The sequence below is a fragment of the Vanessa tameamea genome, chromosome 2, assembly GCF_037043105.1.
Source record: "Vanessa tameamea isolate UH-Manoa-2023 chromosome 2, ilVanTame1 primary haplotype, whole genome shotgun sequence".
Taxonomy (NCBI): Eukaryota; Metazoa; Arthropoda; class Insecta; order Lepidoptera; family Nymphalidae; genus Vanessa; species Vanessa tameamea.
In genome coordinates, this window is record NC_087310.1 from 14867866 (window position 1) to 14882430 (window position 14565).

Below are 14565 nucleotides of genomic sequence, written 5' to 3' on the forward strand. Positions count from 1 at the left end.
ATTGTTATTGTTGCCTGATGTTCTGTCAATAAATGCACCCCATCGTTTGCAAAGGAAAAATGTTATATAACACCTTGTCCTTATTCACCTTTACCTTTAATTCCCAATAACTATGCCTTGTATTTAAGACAGTTCATAGTTTCATAAACTTTATAAAATGTAATGATTTACTGTTTATTTCATAAGCCTATGTACCTACATATATATATTGTTATATTGCAAAATATATGTTAAAACAAAGTAATTTTACAAAACCCTGTACGCGTAGCGTCCTTATATTAAAAACAATTTGAGAATAGATAGCTTGTATAAAAGACACCTGTCTTATTGGAAGAGAGGAACATCAATAACGACTATTAATCTTCAACGTATCTTGTAAGAGAGCCGAGATGGCCCAGTGGTTGGAACGCGTGCATCTTAACCGATGATTGCGGGTTCAAACCAAGAAAGCGCCAATTTGTGTTTATAATTCATTGTGAGGAAACTTGCATGTGTCTAATTTCCACGAAATTCTGCATCCACCAACCCGCATTGTTGTACCGTGGTGGCATATGCTCCACACCTTCTAAAAGGGAGAGGAGGCCTTAGCCAAGCAGTAGGAAATTTACAGACTGTTAATGTAATGTCTACCCAAACCTACTGTTACTAGTACGTCATCACCCTGTCTCAAAGTTACCTGAAGCCATAAGATCATCTTTCGTAACATCATTATTATTTTATTTGTTTTCATCGTACATGTTTTGTTTCTTTTTGTTTCAGTACGCGTTCAATTGTCACATTATATAATTATCGTCTTAACTTTGGAAATTATGATTAATGTCGTTTTAATTGCTAATAAGACTTAAGATTTACTTAGGTAGAGTTATCATATATTACAGCGCCAACAATAACTCTCAGTATGTGTAGTTGCGTTCTGGTTTTGAAAGTTTGTGAGCCAATGTACTACAAGTCCAAGGGACATAACGTATAGTTCCCTAGGTAACTGGTGTTGTAAATAATGGTTAATATTTCTTACGGCTTCAATGTATATTAGCGATGATGACCACTTATTATTAGATGGCTCATTTTAATGTCTGCCTAGCAATTTAAAAATAACAACAGAGGCTAGTTATAAATAAAATGTATTGTTATTTTTTATTTTATTTTATAGGTGGCATACAAGCCGGAGTCTCACCTAATGGAAAGTGACTACCACCGCCCATAGACATCTGCAACACCGGGGGGCTTGCAGGTGCGTTGCCGGCTTTTAATTTTATTTTACTATTGTCTAATATATACTTAAAATATATTTTATCTGATGTGTGATACAATTTTCAAGAAGAATCATAAAAGTGTCTCTCCAGCGGGAGTCATCAATCAGTAGCAATTGATATCTACTATCAAGTTTTGATCTTGTATTGCGAAATATATATTTTTTATAAATTCTAAATGGCGAGTATATTGGCCAATTTTCAGTACGTGGCAAGCTTGGCTCACAAATATAGGCTTCTTAAGAAACATTAAATATTCTTAACGGTTTCGAATAGCCGCTAAACAGGGAACTTAAGATAAGTACCTCATAAATAATAATTAATTTAATGAACATCCGCTTCAAACCTTAATAAGAAAAATCACGATAAGCATTTCTCTAAGAACTCATTTCGCATCTTAAAAGCGAAATGATGTAAGTTAACTGACGGTGATTGGCAATTTTGATACGTGTGTTCTTTAAATTCTTAACTAATTTTTATCAATGTCGCATAAATTGTCGTTATGTAAGTTTTTCTAAGACAAAATCTAGCTCTACAATTTAGACTAGCCAATGATACTAAAAGTTATTTAAAAAAAGGGTTATAAATCAAATGTTTTTCAATACTGGTACTTATTTGAACTTACAATCTGAATTCTTACCTCAGTCCAGGCACATCTGAAACGGGTACACCGTCTTCAGTGAGCCAAGTGATGGTGGGCGCGGGAGTGCCGTGAGCAGCGCATGACACACTGGCACCGGTGCTATTGGAGAACGACAGTCGGGGTGGTGGCTCCATGAGGAAGATTAGTTGACTGCTCGCGTGGGAAGCTGAAACAAATACCTTGAAGTTAACACATGACTTAGCTCTGACAAGGTAACTATAAAGGGAATTAAAAATTAAATGTCTTAATACGACTTCTTTGTTACCATTAGCAAAGGCAAAATAATGTTCATTGAGCATATTAAACGTAGCCATCAGTGAGCCGTTACAAATTTTGTATCGTCTGGTTGTAGCGCTCGTAGCGTGTAGCTATCATCGTAGAAATTCAATAAACGGCGTAGTCTATATACGCTGCTGTAAGATGTAAATGATATTTGATCGACTACAAAAAGGAGGACGTCTTAATATGGTCGCGACGTATTTTAATGTATGTTTACTGATCACACGATAACTACAGTACCGATTTAGATGACGTAATTTTTTTTCTATTGAGTTTAGATTAAGGGTAATCCATGAATACTTTTGATGGATTTTATTATATTTCTCAAGAAAATGACAATCGGTTTTCTGTAAAAGTTAACATTGAGATTAGCTTTGCCACTTATAAAATTTATATTTCATGTTGAAAAACATTGATGAATAGGCGTTTTACTAAAAACAAGAATATGTAGATGATAAAAAGCGTGGAGATGGCATACGTTCGTTTTCATACAGGGTAAGTGATAACTCAATCGTATTTAATTACTTAAATAATTCAAACCTCGGAAAACGATAAATAATTAGTTTATTAAATAGTAGTTAGAACCTACGTTCTAACTAAAAAACCGGCAAATGGAATGTAGTTTCCAAACCGATGGTAACTTTGAAAGTAAATTAATATGCTTTATTCAAGTAGATTCTTAAGAGACTACTTGAAAGAAGTACATTTAAATTTGATTTTGTTACATTCCTTACAAATAAAGTCAAAAGTATCTTTAGTTTGGCACTAACTTTAGACATTTGTAGTTTATTTAAAAAAAAAAAAACCTGATTGAGTTATTTTGCAACTTCGCTATAATTCATGAAGTTGGTTTAACTTGTTAATGTTTCTTGTATTTTATGACTCTTATTTCCTTTTCTTAATGTTAATGTCAAACGAATTAATCCATATAAAACATATACATACGAATAAATTGTATAATTTTGTCTCGATAACGACTTCGGCAAACGACACAAAAACAATTTCACACGTCGACAAGCATGCGAATTGACACGAATCGCTCAAAGGTCATAATGACTAATTACTAATATCATTTTATCGACTAATTCTCAACGAAGTATGAAATTACATCGCGTAAAATCATATCAAACTTTTAAACAGCCATTAAAACATTTACTAGATAATTATGTTTGATAATTATATTTCAATATTTCAATGATTGTAATGTAATATTGAAGTAACACGTTAAAAGCAATTGTCAATGATACGAGTAGCTTGAAGAGAACTCGAAACTAACTCGAGCTTAAGTTCTAAGTAACTGTCTGTTGCGCAGTTATCGTCGTAACTTTTACAATGTCGTCTAAGTCCGTCGTTACTTGGAAGTTAGTACGTTCCTACTGGACAGATATTTACGTCTGGGACTGACTCAGTTTAAAATTATCCTTATTAAATAATTATAAACAGGGTACTGTATTAATTTATATTTTACCAAATACTGTCTGAGTATCTCGAGCCCGTTAGACAGATGGGATGATAAGTCGTTAAGCCTTAAAGACCTTTAGATTATCACGTTTGATAAAGTTAGGTTATTGCGAGAAATAAAGTTGAACCATCGGGTCTGCGTGTCGATATAAGTTCTTCAATACAATAATTTATCCAACAATTTTTTTTTTGTAATTAAACTTGAAGGAATTTACTGTATTAAATATCACTTTATATTTTTTTTATATATTATTTCATTAAAATTAGATACATGGTTTCTTTACGATATTTTCCTTCACCGCCGAGCCAGAGGTGAATTATAAACATAAATTTAACACATGAAAATTCAATGGTGATCGCCTGGGCTTGAACCCGCAATCATCTGTTAACATTCACTCGTTCATAAATATTTACTAATAGTTTTATAATCAATATATATAAAACTCTTCGGTTACTGAGTGATTGAGTGACTGACAGACAACGCACAGCCTAAACCACTGGACCTAGAGACTTGAAATTGGGCACACGTATACCTTGAGTATCCTAGAGGTGCATTAGGAACGGATTTTTCAAAATTTCCACGGGATAGGGAATAATAGTCCTAGAAACTTGAAATTTGGCATGAAGATAGTTATTATAGCACAATAAACTAAAAAAAAATTGAAAATCATGTTTTTTTTATTTTTATTTGTTTATAAAAATATCCAATATAAATTAATCCCGCACTGCGTACATTTTGCTTAGGAGCAGGGCTCTGCTAACATTGGAAATTAAAAAACTTGAAAAAAGGGAAATATCTTCAAGCATCGTTCCTATTTGGTAGATCTATGAGCTATTTACATACCTATAAATATGTATATGGAACCCTCGGTCCACAAGTTCGACTCGCACTTTATTAGATAGGTTAATTTCAATTGAATAGTTACTTTTAGGTTTCATTTATTTGTAGTTGGTTTCTTTTTAGTTCGTAATTAGGTTTGCAGGTTAAAGTTGAATAAAATTGTGTCTCTGCATTTCAACTCTGTCTGTCTGTCTCGCTTTCACATCAAAACTACTAGACCGATTTAAATGAAATTTGGTACACATATAGTCTAGAGCCTGAGAAAGAACATAAGCTACTTTTTATTTGAAAAAAAAATGCTGTAAAGGGTTGAAAAGGGGGATGAAAGGTTGTAAGTTGTTGAAAGTATGGTCATTTATAGAACATAAGCATTAAACTTATATTTTAGGTTGTACACTTATAAACTAACATATCATGACACCCACTAAGGAGTGAATTTTGGAAAATCTACGCCTAAAGGGGTGAAATAGGGGTTGAACATTTGTATGGAAGTCCGTAATTTTTTAAGTTAGATACATGAAACTTTATTTTTGGGATACTGATTATAAATGAGTTGATACGTATTTAAGCGTTTCTGGATATTTTACGCATAAGGAGGGACGTTGGGTCAACATTCCGTATATAGGATAGTATGGAAGACCATCATTTTTGAAGTTAGAAGCAGGAAACTTTATTTTTGGGCTACCGATTAAAAATGACTTGATTCACGTTTAAGTGTTTCTGGATATTTTACGCCTAATGAGGGAAATTCGGTTAACATTTCGTAAACAGGTTAGTCTGGAAGTCCGTCATTTTTTAAGTTAGAAGCTATAAAATACACACCGATGTCAACAAAGAGGTCTTACATTAACGTAATATTTTAAGTTAATTTGTAAATATATTCAATTATTCATATTGTACGCGAGCCAAGCCGCAGGTAACAGCTAGTACCATTATATTTGTTAATCAAACTTCACGTTTTAGCAAAGACATTGGTTGATTGTTGCACATTTAAACACATTTGAACCTGGACACTAATATTGTCGTGTATATCATCTCAAGCTAATATAAGAAATGGTACATATTTCATATGGCACTAATGTCTTTGGGCAGTGGTGAAGTCTTATGATCAGCTGGATTATATGCCAAACCGCCTATCGGTACCATTAAAAAAAGTTCAACAACGTACAATGTCGTTATGCCAAGGAAGACCTTCGCAACTTTTAAAATCAAAGAGTTCCCTGAACAAAATAATTTTAATTGTTAAGATTTGTTTATGAATACATTTATAAATACTCTTAAATACTATTTTGAACGGCCAATCTAAGTTTAACACGTACATGGAAGAATACTAGTATATTTTAATTTCTTTAGTCGAATATAATCTCAGAAAACATTCCACCGCGAAAATGTAATTGTACATATATAACCAAAAGTATATACTTGTAAGCGAAATTGTTGGTTTAATTCTTTTCAGTATTTGAGCTGACGTTTGTTTTTAAAACAAGTATTAACACTAAGAATTAAGTATAACCTTTGAAAGTCGTGAAATAGCGTGCCAACACACGACACGGGTCGGCCCACTAATTCCTACGAGACATTATTAAAATTCCAGAAGGCTGCTTTGTCCCGAATTAATTGTTCCGACCCGTTCCGACCGGTCCCGTCTCGACCGCTTTTGATGTTGCCACTTTATAAACTAAGTTTGTGATCTCGAATGAATGAGATTAAATTGTTTAACCGTCCTTGTTATTATATATTTACGAGTAGATGGTTAATCTCCTAAGGATATTCCCCTTTTCATACTGATTATGGTGGACAACATCAGTAACGAGCGTTTTATTGGTGTTGTGTGGAGAAGCTTCTAGCAATAAATTGAATGAATTGTTTGGTTACGTCACGATTAGCAATGACTATAGATGGGCAATTGTATGTTCACACAAGCTGATAGAAATGTATATAATGATTATTTTTATTTATTTCATATTGTCTTCAAACAGTAAGGAGATGAGTTGCTTTATCTTTATAAAAATCGTCGTTATTAATCGACATTATAACATGACGTATAATTTTATTATTATTAAAATAAATATCAGCATCAATTATATACTTTTTTAAGATTGCTGTTTTTTATCCAAGTGTGCACAGAGTATTTATTTCGGTATGAAAGTAGGTTAAGAAAGATCGATCTGGTAGACCTGGATAAATTCCACGTCCATTGACGACTTTGATTATATAGAAATATATTTAATAAAGACAAACCGATGCATTTGTAAAATATTTGTGAGGCCTATTGAGGGAATTCTAGAATTTATATATTTTCAGTGTACATGTTGTAAAGTATAATAAATAAAGTCTTGTGTATAGCACCTGAAAATAATAAAAATTAATTGTATCCAAGTTATGGGCGGGAGACGTCGCAGTTGAGTACTTCCTAAGCTATAAGGGCGGGCGTAATTTCGTTTTATTAAGTCCTGAGCCATCATACAGGATATTAGGTTGACATTTTACCGGGTAGATAGACACATCGTAACGAGTTACATGTCTTTCGTTATTATACTGTGTTACTTAAGGTTGTGTTTGACGTTTTTTTTACGCTTTTTATTATTATACTAGCGACCTTCCCCAACTTTTCACGGATACAATGCTGATACTAAATATACTGCAGAACGTCTTATAACGTTCACAGTTTTTCAGTCTAGATAATACAAACCGCTATGTCTCTGCGTTTTAAATCTGTAATATCTTCGAAAATATTTATTTATATTATATGCTGTAAAGGCCCATATTGATTTTATTGATTTAAGGTACTTAATTGGATAAGGATTAATGCTGTATTGCTTAATGTCGCTTGGAAAATAAGCCATTATTTTTCGTAAAAAGTAAACGATAAAAGATGGTTAATGTGAGTTATCCCTAAGAGGTAGGCATATACCATCAGGTGCTTTTTTGAAAACCTTTTTAAGGTGTACAATACTGTGGTACATTATTTTGATCTATTTCGTGGGTTCAGCCAGCATTTGCAATGTAAGCGCAAAAAATGTGTTTATTTCCTTCACAACTTTAGAAATCTCTAAAATAAACAGTGTTTCTATATATATTGTGCATGTATTATACATATAAACCTTTCTCTTGAATCAATCTATCTATTTAAAAAAGAGCCATCAAAATCCTTTCTGTAATTTCAAAGATCTAAGCATACATAGGGACGGCCAGCGGTAAGCGACTTGGTTTTATACTATGTAATGATAAAATTAAACATTGTTAATTAAATTGTAAGAGAGTTTTGCAGAGGGCAAAAATTTACCATAAAATTTTAACGTGCCTAAATATATATAATAAAATGTATATAAAAATACTACTTAATAATTCCTTTTTTATTTTTAACTCCTAGTTCTCTTAAGTTCGTCGTTAGTAGTCGTATTTCTACAGTCTGTGGTTTTGGATGTGCATTGTTATGTTGGTTAGTCAGACAAGCTTCCAATAAATTTAGCATCGGGTCTACTTTACCTACTCGCTTAATACAATCTTACGGCTTCACAGGTCATTGATGTTTCATATTCAAATTCTTACGGGTGTAAGACAGGCTTTGCTTATAACCAACATAAATGATGCATAATTCTGTATACAAATCAGTAATATCCCCTAATTGACTGCGAAGTTTATCAAAGTATGTCGGATAATATGAAAAGCATTGGTATTCGATACGATAGCTTGTCAGGCGTGATATGAAATAATAAAAGTGACAGCACTTTATACAGGCGGAATCCGGACACCGTGGATTTACTTACTAACATTTTCCGACTGACTCGTCTCTAGCAACGCTAAAACAAGCGCTGCTCGGTATGGTATTAAATAAAATAAAATAAAATAAAATAGCCTTTAATGCTGCTTCTTCTTACAATAAATTGATAAATGCCTACTTGTTAAAAACTAAATATATATTCTAATTCTAATTTATATTAAAGCGATCGGCAACTGGTTGCTTTAGTTGAACAGCTTGTCTGTCGACAAAGGCCTCCTCTAAAGATTTCCACGTATTCCTGTCTCTTGCTAATCGGCTCCATATTGGGCCAGCTATTTTCCGCAAGTCATCTTCCCATCTTTTGTTTTGTCTGCCTCTACTTCTTTTTCTGGTATGGTATTAGGAGTTGTCTAATATCAAACCGTGTTGATATCATACTCGGATCTCGTGTGATGGAAATAGCTCTAGGTACAGTCTGGCACGTAATTACTTATACAAGACCTGTTGACAAATGTATAGAATGTTTAATTTGTTTGCAATCGTACATAAGTGTCAACGTTAGTATTGTTGAGGACATAATAGTCATAATTACACGAGTAATTCATAATACCCCTATTATGTACCGTACCATTATCTACCTATTATGTACTATCATATACCGTGGTTCAATGGACACTACAGTAACAGGCAATACTTGATACATTACACTTACTGGTTGAGGTACTTACATAAGCAGAATAACTTGTATATACATATGTATGTATATAAAGATATGTTATCGTATATTCTCTTTATTGATTATTACGGGTAAAAAAAGTTTTAATAATAGTCAGATATATTTTTATATAAACATATTTATTTAACAACTCATTGCAAGTACTAGAAAAATAAAACATGTTACAATAAAACTTGGTATAGAGACAGAGTTAAATAGTTAATATAAATAGTAGAGTTATTAGTATATGCTAATATATTATCTGTAAGTATGTTTATGTGTTGCATAAAAGAGTAACGTTGGTCAATATAAATTGTATAATTATAATAACATCATAATACTTATATTTTTATATAATTGATAATCAATAAACATTGCTTTTATTTATGTATTTTTAAAAATCTACTACCTACAAGCAGGCTCTAAACAAATATATTATACCTCAGTAGAGTTAGGCACGATAATTTTCTTGTCTTTTAATTTTAAAATGAAATTATAAACATGAATTAAACACATTTCTTTGGGTGAAAATTCACGTCTCGTATTCACTTGCCTATGTATTTATCTCGGAGGATTTCCTAAAAGTTCATGGTTAACAAGGTATTTTAAAACGAGCTGGGTAAGCCGTACCGGACGCTATTGATACTGTTAAACTTTATTAATAACAAAGTAACCAGCGGCTTAACCCTTTTGTTCTGAAACAGAGACGAAGCTCCGTAATGCTTTAATTAACGAGTTCAACGCGCTATACAAAACGTTTCATTAACTATTACTTTTTTCTTCCAACAGAACGGGGCATTTTTTCTATGACGTAATCATCCCACTCTACTGGGCTTCAGAGTCGTCTTCGTTTCTTTTTTGAGGAGGTGGTTTGGAGTTACTAGTTGAGTTTGGAGTTACCCTAATCCACTGTGTCAATGCGAATTGGCAGATAAACGTGGCACAATCTTATCCTTTTTTATGATATAAGTAGGTGGACGAGCAAATCGGCCACCAGATGGTAAGTGGTCACCACCACCCATAGACAATGGTGCCGTAAGAAATATTAACCATTCCTTACACCACTAATGCGCCACTATCCTTGGGAACTAAGATGTTATGTCATATGTAATTACACTGACTCACTCACCCTCCAAACCGGCCCACAACAATACTGAGTACTGCTGTTTGACGGTAGAATATCTCTTGAGTGGGTGGTAGCTACTCAGACGGACTTGCATAAAGCCCCACCACTAAGTGATCCTTCTTTGAAAAGTACGAGATGAATTATAAACACAAATTGAGCACATAAAAATTCAGTGGTGCTTACCAGGGTTCGAACTCAGAATCATCAGTTGAGATGTGTTTTAACATCTGGGCTATATCGGCTCTTTTTTGTATGTTTCTCAATATATTCGTAGATTGTAAACCGATTTCGAGAATTTCTTGAATTTATAATTCATTTAAAATGTGCCAATCCACCAATTCACATTGGAACGGAGAGTAGTATTAGGGTTAATAAATTTAAAGCTCGTAACTTATGATATTTAACATTTTTTTTCTCGCTTCTTTCTTCGCCGAATTCATAAAAACGAGACGGAAGTATGTAACAGGGAACGTGGGAAAGTGCGGCTCTTTCATTTGACCAATAGGACACACAGTGGTAAAAAATTACATTATCTCTGATCAAATGACTAAACCATTTTCCATGTCAATTTTGCTTATTTCTGAAGTAGCTGCTACACATCGTATGCGAATACTGCAAGGCTCGTAATTTTTTTTTCTGTAATGCGACAACGCATAAAAGTCGCCCACGACGTACGAAACCATCCGCTGTACTCCGGTCACGCACCTGATACGTACATAAAGTTATGAACCAATTATGGGCAATGGCTTCTTTCAATTTCGATCGTAGAATCGGTATCGATAGTAGACATATATAATATTAGCTAGGAAATAAAGGTTTTTTAAATATTTGAATAAACTTGTATTAGCATTAGTCAGAATTCGACCGAAACCTGTTATTAATATAAATGTAAGATACATTGATTCAAGATAAATTGTAAGATAGTAAAATTAACTCTCAGTTGATCTATAATTTTATCATTACAATTAATAAAAATATATATATATATTTTACATGAGGTGTGTCGTTATTGGCAGTATATTTTACATGTATACATGACTTGATTATTTTACCTTCGAGAACATAAATATTATGGTAGTATTATTTTACAGAATTACTCGCGTAATTGAGCTTAAGCTAAATAATTTTAAAACTTAATACCAGCGCGTCAATCATAATTTTGTGAAGCTAGAAATAACAAGTCGTAACAATAATTTCTGGAAAAATGTTTCGTTCTAAAATATTGTAAGAAGTGTTCCGTCATAAACGTGAAGCTTTGTTATTTTTACTCGAGCATTCTTGAAGTCATTAGCGCCGCTGAGAGCTTTTAAGCTGCGAAGCCTGTCACTCCTGTGACTTGAGCTTTCAGTAACTTTAACTGGATTTTAGTCGAGAACTTCAGTAGGATTAGAACTTATATCATCCTAAGGAGTTGTTAGCAACCAATGTTGCTATTAATATAATTTTATTACCCAGACAAGTTACTTGTTTAAGGCCACGAGGTCTTGTGCACCAATATTTACACTAAGCTGGATATATTCATAGTTTATAAATATTATGCCACTAGCTTTGATCAGATTCCTATAGATTTTGTACAAAGTCAAAATAATTTTACATTCCTTATGTTTTATATTTTAAATATATCATCATTCGATGACCCGGGCGGCGTTAATCCTTCTGCGCTAATCGTTAATATCCCGCCCCTGTAAGCAGCGTAGCGACCCGTAGTCTATTTTTTTTTGCAGGAGGCTCATCTGATGGAAAGTGACTAACACCACCCATGGACATCTGCAACACCGCTGGACTTGGAAAAAACATTGGGGGGGGGGGGCTTTAAGAAATGTGTACGCTCTTTTCTTGAAGGTTCCTAAGTCCTATCAGTTTGGAAAAACCACCAGCGAAAGCTGGTTGGACAGAGTGGTAATGCGAGGCAGAAAATGCCTTCAAAATCGCGCTGTTGTCAATTTTCGGCCATCTAACGAAGTAGAGTTTTTCAAATCCGTCTGGTAAGCGCTTTTATGTATTTAATTAGATAAGAAAACAAATAGTATTTTGAATATGGCTTAAAAATGCATTCAATATTTCATAATTCAAACCGATTTCAAATTATAGATATTTCGATAAAAATCAGTAACATTTAAGTAATTATTATCAATGCAAGTAAACAAAATAAGGTGTCAGATATTCTACAACAACACTTTGCCACAATACTTCATATTGTTTTGTTCCAGTTTGAAGGGTGAGTGAGCCAGTAACTACAGCCACAAGGGGTATAACATCTTTGTTCACAAGGTTGGTGGGGCATTGGAGTACTGCCTATCGATTCGACTACCTTTTATAAAAAAGATTTTATTTGAAGCAAAATAATACAATTTTATTGTGTACCTTGTTTCTCTTTTCTTACGTCTGAATAATGTTAAGTAGACAAACGGTTTTGTAAAATTAGTCTGAATACGCCTGAATTATTAGAATTAATTGGAGGCGCAAATCGCTTAGCCTGCAGGCGATTTACAAAACACCCTAAGACAGCATGACTGTCACTGCTACAGCGTCCCAACTATAAAATGAGAGCTCCTCAAAACAAATAAATGCTCCTGATATAATATCACAATTCATTAATCTATTATTAACACTGACTGTAAAGTAATGATATACTTTTCTCATTCATATAAAAATAAAATCATCGATAACGGCTTATAAAATTGGTATATTTTAATATAACTATAACGTTGGCACAGTTTTATACATTCCCGAAACCATAAAATGAAAGGATCGCGAGTTGTCCATAAAAAAGCGATATATTTAAACGTTCCCAACAGCGCGTCGTGTCGACGCTCATTAAGCTGTTAACGATGCCCTGTCTATGCGTGTGGGTGTGTGAAACGTTCATCGAACTTAGATAGGTTACATAAAAATGTACTCTGTTGATGCCGACGTTAAAAGCTGCCCACGAGTTTTTTATGAATGTCTAAATCAGCTTTAGAAAGGAAAAAGACATTTACTTCCAATTTTTTAGATTTTATTTTTAATTCACTCGCATAGAAATTTTCAAGTTTTATTATTGATAAACAGAACAATTAAAATTAACAATACCTACACATCAAAATTACAAATCAGTGATAAGAATACTATTTAAATTTCCCCGTTATCGAAATTCCAATTATCTGGGTGAGACATAAGCCAGCCATCTATCGCCAGTAGAGGTAGAGGAAGTAGATATGTTCCATATTATACATTTATTTTTATTACATTATGATCAACAGGATTTAATACATCAAAGCTAACACCATTAAGGTTTCATATACTAAAACCTTTATAACATATAGGGCTCGGATGCGAAGCACGAGTAAAATATACCAAATAACAAACCAACCCTCAATGGAGCAGCGATGTGGGATAATCCCTTAATCGTATCGTGTATGTTTTCTATTACATATAGAAATATTACCTTTTGTTAATAATATACAACATTTTTTATGTTGTATAAATTATTTCCAGCTCAATGGTTTCTAAAGATTTCTTGCAAGGAAACAGCAATCCTGTCTGTCAGTCTTTATATGTTTTTATGAATGTGCTGAATGGAAAACTAATAAAAAATATATTAATTATAAAAATAGGAGCTACACATTCAAGCTGCAGAAACCTCTTCATCTGAAGTCGCGAAGTCTGCAAACAATGCAAGGGAAATATAAATACTTGTATTACCTCAGCGAGACGCATCTCACAAAGAAACGGGACACAAACGAACAATGCGATTGTTGATAAATTGTCAGAATATGAACTAACGCGTCTGTTAATTTGACAAAAATATTACTCGTTGTCCTTTGGAAACTTAATTAAAATGTAAAATAACTTTTTTTTATATATTTTTCTTTGCCTTTTGTCCTGATAATTTGTAAATTTATTATATAAAAAAGGCTCTCATGCCTGATTTCAGTAGCGACTATCCTCAACAGAGAGTTATACGTAAATGATACAGAAGTGCATTAGACTGCTATCAAACATAGTGGTGCGTCTACATTCTTTCAATTTCATATTTAATCGTGTTTATCAATAATCAATCGAACGAGTTATTTATTTAATAAAATATGTTTTACGTTCAAACTTAATACACGAGTACTCTTCATGAATATATGAATTTAGCCAGTGTCACTCGGGATGATGCAAAGGTTGTAACTCCATTCAGCCAAATCTGTCCAGGCATTAAAAGTTATGGATATATAGATAAATAAATACATACAACATGTATGTAACATGAAGCCTAAAAACATAACTCCTTTACTGGGCAGTCATGTGAAACGATCACTTAAAATTATTAATTGCCAACAAATTTGATATTCCAAGTGTACCCCTTGATTATTATTATTTAATAAAATATGATACGATGCCCATAGAATACGCCGTTACGTTTCGAATTTCTTACTGAAAACCCTAAGTTGAATATCGAATTATTATCCGTTAAGATGCCGGGTATGAGAAAATTGGCCGGAAATACCGAATACTGAATAGCAAACGGACGTCCGTTGCATCACTAGTCATTAGGGAAG

At 33.2% G+C, this 14565-nt stretch overlaps 1 long non-coding RNA gene across 1 annotated transcript in view; it reads right to left on the bottom strand.

Annotated features, from left to right (window-relative positions):
• Nucleotides 1–1895: 1895 nt before the first annotated feature.
• LOC135193388 (uncharacterized) overlaps nucleotides 1896–14565 on the bottom strand; it is a 108880-nt gene continuing 96210 nt past the window's right edge. The window contains exon 3 of the long non-coding RNA XR_010309206.1: nucleotides 1896–2059. This is a non-coding gene — a long non-coding RNA (uncharacterized LOC135193388). The remainder of the gene's footprint in view (nucleotides 2060–14565) is intronic.